General features: G+C 41.5%; 1 pseudogene; it reads right to left on the bottom strand.

The window, feature by feature from the left end:
- Positions 1–6567: 6567 nt before the first annotated feature.
- Positions 6568–9101, bottom strand: LOC102922209 (heat shock cognate 71 kDa protein-like; annotated as a pseudogene).
- Positions 9102–9363: the final 262 nt, after the last annotated feature.

Genomic DNA, 9363 nt, shown 5'->3' with positions numbered 1-9363 from the left:
GAGCTGGATCCAGTTACAAGGCCACTCCGGATCAGAATCCACTTGGCTTACCTTTATAGCACACCCAGGAAACACCTGGCTCACTCAAGAGTACAGGAGGGCCAGGCGGTGGTGGCGCACTCCTTTAATCCCAGCACTCGGGAGGCAGAGCCAGGCGGATCTCTGTGAGTTTGAGGCCAGTCTGGGCTACAGAGTGAGTTCCAGGAAAGGCACAAAGCTACACAGAGAAACCCTGTCTTGAAAAACAAAACAAAACAACAACAAAACAACAACAACAACAAAAAAAAAAAAAAAAAACTGTGCCACCACCGCCAGGCGCTCTTCCAGTTCTTGAACATAGATACTTTACCCTAACATATAAGCAACAGTTGGCATTCAGTCTACCTCATAGTCTTTTGCAAGAAAGCAGGAATTTTATTGTTGACCAATTTTTTTTTTTCTTCTCCCATTTTTTTTTTTTTTGCCCATGTATGCATGTCTTTGCATGGGTGGGTGGGAGTGTGTGCGGGTGGTACACGTGCACATGTGTGCACTTGGAAGCCAGAGATTGATGTTGGAGATCCTACATCGTTGCTTCTCTACTTTATCCAGTGAAGCTCTCAGTGAAACCCAGAGTCCACGCATTAAGGCTGGTCTTTTCACCAGCTTGCTTGTCCCTGCCTTCCTAGGTTGGGTTCTGAGGATTCCAAAACTTCTCACACTTGGCGTGGCAAATTCTTTAATCACTGAGCCATCTCCCCAGCTTTTGTTGGTCTTTTCCGATTTCCTCATCCTGTTTCTGGCATCTTACAGGATGTCTGACACTTTATAAAAACTTAAAGAAAAAAAATAAATGTAAAACCAGCGAACAAACACTGGGAATACACTATGAATCGATGAATGATGAAGAAGCATTAGTGGAGAGAGACTTAATTCATGGTGATAACTTTTCCTGGTATTGCAAAGATCAAGAAGGTGAATATTATTTATTTATTATAAAGCTGTAAATTGAACAGAGGCCTCATGCAAGCACAGTATCAGCCCCAGCTGAACTTATTAAAGGCTCTTGAAATTTCACCTATAATTGAAAAAGAAGTGGGGATGATTTAAAACAGTTGAGTTTCATTCCTTAAGTGTGCTAGAAATTCAAAGTTTCAAGTACTATACTGCTATGCAAGTTAATGAGATGTGCTTCCTGGAGATTGGGGCTTATAAACATTCTTCACAGTCCTTGCTGATGAAACATGAAAGGCTTGCTTATCATCCTAGTCTTTGCATCATGGATTTGATTTCACTTGTTATTCTAACTTTGAATTTGCATTTTTCATGTATTCAATTTAGTTAAATCATTTTGCTCACAATATTGAGGGCAATAAAAATGGCATTAATTCTCAAGATAGATTTAGCAAACAAAATACAGAGCATGTATTTTTGGGGGAGTACTACTGACTGTTTAACTGAAGTTCAAATTTAATCAACAACTTTTCCAATCCTGTTAAAATAAGGGAAATGATACTTGTTCTTTAAGAGACACTTGGCCAATTTTCTATTTTTTTTTTTTTTTTTTTTTTTTTTTTAATGACAAGAGTCTAACTACACAGCCCAGTCTGGCCTTGAACTTGATCTCTTCCTGATTCAGCCTTCTGAGTGCTGGGATCACAAGGTCATGTCTCCATGGCTCACTCAATTTTCTACTTAATTCTGTACTAATTAAACAATACGCTTTTCCATAGTGCTAAATTAACTAAAAGAACACTTCGTCTTCCTTTAATGGGCAAAGATTTGTCAACTTAGGACTGGGGCAGACTACAAAGTACAGAGTTAATCTAAATTTGAGAAATACAAACTTGTAATTATAAGCTTTCCATTCATTTGACACTCTATAAATAGACCCCACTACTGGTCAGGTGGTATTGCCTAGTGAAGATTATTATTTTGATGCAATTTTTAAACAGAGTAAGTAGAAGAATCTCAAAGTTGAAGGAATAGTTCTACTAATCCTCAGTGCTTTTTAAGAATCCAAAGACGATTCTGTTTCAGAGAGGACAACAAATGGCCCAAAGCTATAGTTTTATTTTTAAATAAGATAGCTCTAAGTTTAAACTTGACAAAAAACCTATAAAGCCTGTGGTGATATTGTGTTCTCCAATATATCGTGCACCCTAATAAATTTATCTGGGGTCAGAGAACAGAACAGCCACTAGACAGATATAGAGGCCAGAAAATGGTGGCACTCACACCTTTAATCCTATCACTTGGGAGGCAGAGATCCATCTGGATCTCTGTGAGTTCAAAGCCACACTGGAAACAGCCAGGCATGGTGACTCACGCCTTTAATCCCAGGAAGTGATGGCAGGAAGCAGAAAGGTATATAAGGCATGAGGACCAGGAACTAGAGCCTGGTTAAGCTTTTAGGCTTTTGAGCAGCAGTTCAGCTGAGATCCATTTAGATGAGGACACAGAGGCTTCCAGTTTGAGGAAACAGGATCAGCTGAGGAAGTGGTGAAGTGAGGTGGCTGTGGCTTGTTGTACTTCTCTGATCTTCCAGAATTCACCCCAAAACCTGGCTCCCAGGTTTGATTTTATTAATAAGACCTGTTAAGATTCATGCTACAAGCCTATGCATAGCTTGAAAAGACAGCAGCAAAAATAACCCAGCTTTTTTAATGTATTCAGTACTGTAGAGTCGGGTGGTGGTGGCCTTTAATCCCAGCACTAGGGAGGCAGAGCCTGCCGCATCTCTGTGAATTTGAGGCCATCCTGGTCTAGAGAGGGAGATCCAGGACAGGCACCAAAACTACACGGAGAAGCCCTGTCTCAAAAAAAAAAAAAAAAAATCAGTATTGTGTTGCCCTTTGAAGCAATTTTCCTACATAGTTACAGTTTAGAGTAAAATATATAAAGGATGGAAATTGTAAAAGCAACCCCAAATAAGAACTGCACTTCAGTTAGGCACTGGAGCTTTCTTACTGCATATATTACCTCAGAACCAAAAGCGAAGAAGACCACTGTGGTGGCAGCTTGAGAAAAGTCTTGACCTTTAAGTTATAAAGAAGATGAAAGATCATGAAAGCAACAAATTTGAAAAGTGAGGGGGGAAATGCAGTCACCTTTTTGTGTGTGCCTTAACATTTAGAGAATGACTTTTAGCAATTATCAGTTGTGCGCAGGCGACTGTCGATAACGATCCCACACAACACAGAGGCGAGGGCAGCTCTGATGGAGGAGGAGGGGGAGAAAATAGAACCTCACTCCTGCAAATCGATTCTGGGGCTTTCCAATTTCCTCATTCCGTGCTGTGGAGCCTGGGAGATTAACCAGGGCTGTGTCAAATGAAAGAAAGGAAGAAGGAAACTGAAGACTTTTACCTCTCAGCCCATGACATCCTGACAAATTTATCTTTCTCAGCGGCAATCTACTTGATGTGTCCGATGTGACATTTTCCTTGTTTTTTTTTTTTTTTTGTTTTTTGGTTTTTTTTGTATTAACTGGATTAATGCCTGGAATGAAGCAACAGAATGGTTTTTTTTTCAATAAATATTTAATATAATTGCAGGTACTATTTTTTTTTCAATTCTGGGACCTATATGTTGCATATGGTGTATTTTAAATACACAATCTAAGCGAATATTAGCATTAAGTCCACCTATTGGGTGTTTCTCTACTTTATTTACTTTATTGTATCTCTTGTGTAATGGTAATAACTAGAAGACTATATATTTTTTCAAACATTGAATTTATTTATACCAGGGGATACTAAAATGCATTAATTTGTCATTTTAGTGCTTAGAATTTAGCCTACACAAGAAGGAAAATGTGTATGGATGAACGTAGTAGTATGGCTGGGCCGTGGTGGTGCACGCCTTTAATCCCAGCACTCAGGAGGCAGAGGCAGGTGGATCTCTGTGAGTTTGAGGCCAGCCTGGTCTATATAATGAGTTCCAGAAAAGGCACAAAGCTATACAGAGAAACCCTGTCTCAAAAAAACAAAACAAAACAAAAAAGAAAGTAGTGGTATGAATATTTAATTTCTCAAAAAACAAAAAACCATTTTGTTTTATTTTGGTTTTTTTTGAGACAGGGTTTCACTATTTGCTCTGGCTGTCCTGGAACTTCCAATGTAAATCAGTCTGGGCTTGAGCTCACAGAGATTTGCCTACCTCTGCCTCCCAAGTGCTGGGATTAAAGGTGTGCGTCACCACATCAGTCTTCAAAAATATTTTTTTCCTCTCACCACTACTGTATTCTGGGAAGACACTGTGTGCTAGGATAGGATGACAAAAGGAAGAGAGGGAGAAAAGTGGGAGGGAGAAGGAGAGGGGAGAGGAGGGGAGGGGGAGGGAGGGGAGAGGAGGGAAATGAATTCCTAACTTAGGACCTTATTGTTCATAGAGGTGAAACATACTCAAATGAAAATCAACTACATCGCCAGAGCTGAAGGCACACTCTAGTTCGCTAAGATAAACATCTCAGACAGCATGTTACAGATTTCAGAAGCGCTGAGAGATCATGTTCACTGTAGGAGTTGAGCAGGCCATCAAAGCAGAGGGAGTTACAGAAACACTGACCAAAGCAGTAGACACTTTCTTATTTCTCTTAGCTTGACCTCGAAGGTAAAACATTAGCAATGTGTACCTTACTATTGGGGAGACTTAATTAAGACCTGGACAAGAATGAGAATTAATAGCCATAAGTCACCTACTTTATTTCACTTAAACTAAGGGCTTTTAGTTAAATTTGCTATGACTGTTGCTGTAAATGAAAAGACTAGTGCTAACAGTATTTCAGTAGTTGTGAAAGGGTCTTTGGTTCCAGGTCTTTTGATTATACTGAAAGGTCCCAGGGACCAGCAGTGCTGAGAAGGATATTATGACATTTCTCCTCATTAAACATGCCTACTTCTGTGTCAATCACAAGGTAATCCAGAATCTGCCAGGAATGATGATTGCATAGGTTTGAGAAACCTTCATTAAGAGAATAAGTAAAAACCAAAATACAGAAAGTCACACTGCTGAACTATTCTGACTTTGTCAGGCAGCACTCATCATTTTAGAGATATGATGATTTACTATTTCTTGATGGTATTTATAATTTACCATGAATAGTTATTAAGTTGACTATGCCCCACAAATATACTGTAAAATTGAATTACTGTACTGGTCCCTGAGTTAATTCAGTCACACTCAAACTGATTTTAAGAGCCAAAGTCATTGTCTGCATGTGGGAAAGATATCAACCCTCCCCTCTGCTTGAAGGTTAGCTTATAACCCACATGAAGCTGGGGGAGTTAAACAGTAATTCTTGTTTCTTTCTAACCCTAATTATGTTCTGATATATTTTAAGCTCATGGATTAACTAAAACTCATAACTAGGAACGTGTAAGTAAGCAGCAATCTTCAGACTGCAGATATTCAAGAACAGAAATTCATAGAGAATAGGCACCAGGTATTTTGAAAAATACACTTTAAACAGAGCAGCGAGAGCGTAATTAAATATTTATAAGACAAAGCTATTGATGTGTCCATAATACTTTCAGGAATAGTTAACTTTTATGTCTGGCAGTTGTACCACAATGTTTCCAGCCAGAAGCTTCTTTCTAGTGGCAGGATGGCCCCAGGTGTTGTTGGATGATGTAGAACAGAATCTCTGGCCCCACCCATTAGGGGACAGGAGCACACCTGACCTCCAGATATGAAACCAAAAATGTCTGCAGACATTGTGAAATATCCCTTTAGGAGAAAGCTTCCTCCAGCTGTGAGCCACTATTTTTCCTTATTTTTATATATAAGTTTTTTCATTTATTTTACATACCAACCACAGTTTCCTCTCCCTCCTCTCTTCCAGTTCCCTCACACCACCTCCTGTCTACCCTCCTCCGCATCCACTCCTCCATTCATAAGGGGCAGGCCTCCCATAGAAGTCAACAAAGCATGTCATATCACGTTGAGGCAGGACCAACTCTCCCACCCACCCATCCCCACCCTGCATCAAGGCTGGGCAAGGCATCTCTGCATGGGGAATAGGTTCCAAAAAGCCAGCTCATGTGCCAGGGACAGGTCCTGAACCCACTGCTATGAACCCCACAAACAGACCAAGCTACACAACTGTCATCCACATGCAGAGGGCCTAGGTCAGTCCCATGCAGACTCCCTAGCTGCCAGTCCAGCATCCATGAGCTCCCATTAGCTCAGGTCAGCTGTCTCAGTGGGTTTCCCAGTCATGATCTTGGCCCCCCTGGTCAAGCCATTATTTTAAGTGTGTTCCTGCTGTTCTTCCTCTGGGCCATAGGTGCTTTCACTTTGTTGATAGCTCTGTTTCACTTTTCATAAATACAGTACTGTGTAATTTTAAACTATTTCATTTCTTTCCTTTTCTTTTTTTTGTGCCAATTTAAATAATTTTATTAGCCATTCCAAAATTTCCACCCATTTTATTAGACATTGCATTTTCCATTTAGGATACAGTGCTTATAAAGTGCAATGTCTTATTTACGTCCTCTCCCTGTGCACGTGTTCCATGTTCAAGTATTGAGAATGCTCAGTAATTTATTGTAGCAGCTTGAATTTAAAACTGCTATGAAACTTGCTAAATTTGGATCCTTCAGTTATTTCCTGTGGAACAACGCTACACCTCTACTTGGATTGACTTAATCCACCTCCTCAATGGTGGGCCCTGAAGAAGCACCACCAGATGGAGGAGCTCCTCCTCCAGGGAAACCCCCAGGCATTCCTCCAGGCATGCCACCAGCACTCTGGTACAGCTTGGTAATGATGGGGTTGCAGACTTTCTCCAGTTCTTTCTGCTGGTGTTGAAATTCTTCCTTCTCTGCAGTCTGATTCTTATCCAGCCAACTGATGATTTCATTACACTTGTCTAGAATCTTCTGTTTGTCCTCATGGTTGATCTTGCCTTGAAGTTTCTCATCTTCGACTGTTGCTTTCATGTTGAAAGCATAGGACCCCCAATTAATTCTTGGAGGAAACCTTGTCTCTCTGCTTCTCATCTTCAGCTTTGTACTTAGCCTCCTGGACCACGCGCTCAATATCCTCCTTGCTCAAGTGGCCCTTGTCACTGGTGATGGTGATCTTGTTCTCCTTGCCTGTGCTCTTACCTACAGCAGAAACATTGAGGATGCCATTGGCATCAATGTCAAAAGTGACTTCAATCTGAGGAACACCACGGGGTTGCTGGAGGTATGCCTGTAAGTTTAAACTTTCCAAGAAGGTAGTTATCCTTGGTCATGGCTCTTTCACCTTCATACACCTGAATGAGCACACCAGGCTGGTTGTCAGAGGAGGTAGTGAAAGTCTGTGTCTGCTTGGTAGTGATGGTGGTATTGCACTTGATGAGGACAATCACGACTCTGGCAGCAGTTTCAATACCAAGGGAGAGAGGAGTGACATCCAAGAGCATCAAATCCTGAACATTCTCAGACTTGTCTCCAGATAGAATGGCGGCCTGGACAGCTGCACCATAAGCAACAGCTTCATCAGGGTTAATGCTCTTATTCAGTTCTTTTCCACTGAAAAAGTCTTGCAGAAGCTTCTGAGTCTTGGGGATTCTGGTAGAACCACCCACCAGGACAATGTCATGGATCTGTGACTTGTCTAGTTTGGCATCTCGAAGGGCCTTTTCTACAGGGTCCAGAGTGCCTTGGAACAGGTCAGCATTTAATTCTTCAAATCGAGCATGGGTAATGGAGGTATAGAAGTCGATTCCCTCATAGAGAGAATCAATCTCAATACTGGCCTGGGTGCTGGAGGAGAGTGTATGCTTAGTCCGTTCACAGGCAGTACGCAGACACCTGACAGCTCTCTTCCTCTCATTGATGTCCTTCTTGTGCTTTCGCTTAAACTCAGCAATGAAATGATTGACCATTCGGTTATCAAAGTCTTCTCCACCCAAGTGGGTGTCTCCAGCTGTTGATTTGACTTCAAAAATTCCATCCTCAGTAGTGAGGATTGACACATCAAAGGTACCACCTCCCAAGTCAAAAGTCAGCACATTCCTTTCAGCTCCAACTGTGGTGATATTGTGTTCCCCAATATATTGTACACCCTAATAAATTTATCTGGGGTCAGAGAACAGGACAGCCACTAGACAGACATAGAGGCCAGAAAATGGTGGCACTCACATCTTTAATCCTATCACTTGGGAGGCAGAGATCCATTTGGATCTCTGTAAATTCAAAGCCACACTGGAAACAGCCAGTGTGTAACAAGATCCTTTAATCCCAGGAAATAATGGCAGAAAGCAGAAAGGTATTTAAGGCGTGAGGACCAAGAACCAGAGCCTGGTTAAGCTTTCAGGCTTTCGAGGAGCAGTTCCGCTGAGATCCATTTGGATAAGGACTCAGAGGCCTCCAGTCTGAGGAAACAGGATCAGCTGAGGAACTGGCAAGGTGAGGTAGCTGTGGCTTGTTCTGCTTCTCTGATCTTCCAGCATTCATCCCAATACCTGGCTCCAGGTTTGTTTTTATTAATAAGAACTTTTAAGATTCATGCTACATCTTGTCATTGAAAAAATATATTCTTAGCTCATATACTTCTGATGTGCAAATTAATCTTAAGCCACATTTGTGCTTGACCACATACCTTCTTATCTAACTCATAAGTAACAGCAACAGCAGTTGGCTCATTGATAATTTGAAGCACATTGAAGCCAGCAATAGTTCCAGCATCTTTTGTTGCCTGTCGCTGAGAATCATTGAAGTAAGCTGGCACAGTGGTAACTGTCTTTCCAAGATAGGTTTCTGCAATTTCCTTCATCTTCGTCAGAACCATAGAGGACACCTCCTCTGGGTAGAAACTTTTTGTCTCTCCTTTGTATTCTACTTGGACTTTGGGCCTGCCTGCATCATGCACCACTGACTGAACAACAGCATCATCAAACCCACATCCGATCAAACATTTGGCATCAAAAACTGTGTTGGTGGTTGTCATTGCAACCTGATTCTTCGCAGCATCCCTAATTAATTGTTCTGTGTCAGTAAAAGCAGCATAGCTCGGTGTGGTTCATTGACAATTATCTCCAGCTTTCCATACTGGAAGACACCCACACAGGAGTAGGTGGTGCCAAGATCAATGCCAACTGAAGGTCCCTTAGACATGGTTGCTCGCGTGTAGGCCTGTGCTATGCTGGCCACGAGACCACACAAATCCTCCGAAAGCTGCCGCCGTGTTCTTCCATTTATTTTCTTTAAAAAAATTTTTTTTTAGATTTATTAATTTTGTCTTGTGTGTATGAGCGTTTTTTACCTGCATGCATGTCTGTGTGCCACATGCATGCCTGGTGCCCAGGGAGGTCAGAAGGGGAGTGTCAGGTTCCCTAGAACTTGAGATGTGAATGGTTATGAGCCACCATATGACTACTGGACCCAAAACT

Source organism: Peromyscus maniculatus, chromosome 3, assembly GCF_049852395.1.
Source record: "Peromyscus maniculatus bairdii isolate BWxNUB_F1_BW_parent chromosome 3, HU_Pman_BW_mat_3.1, whole genome shotgun sequence".
Lineage (NCBI taxonomy): Eukaryota > Metazoa > Chordata > Mammalia > Rodentia > Cricetidae > Peromyscus > Peromyscus maniculatus.
This window is presented reverse-complemented; position numbering and strand designations above follow the sequence as displayed.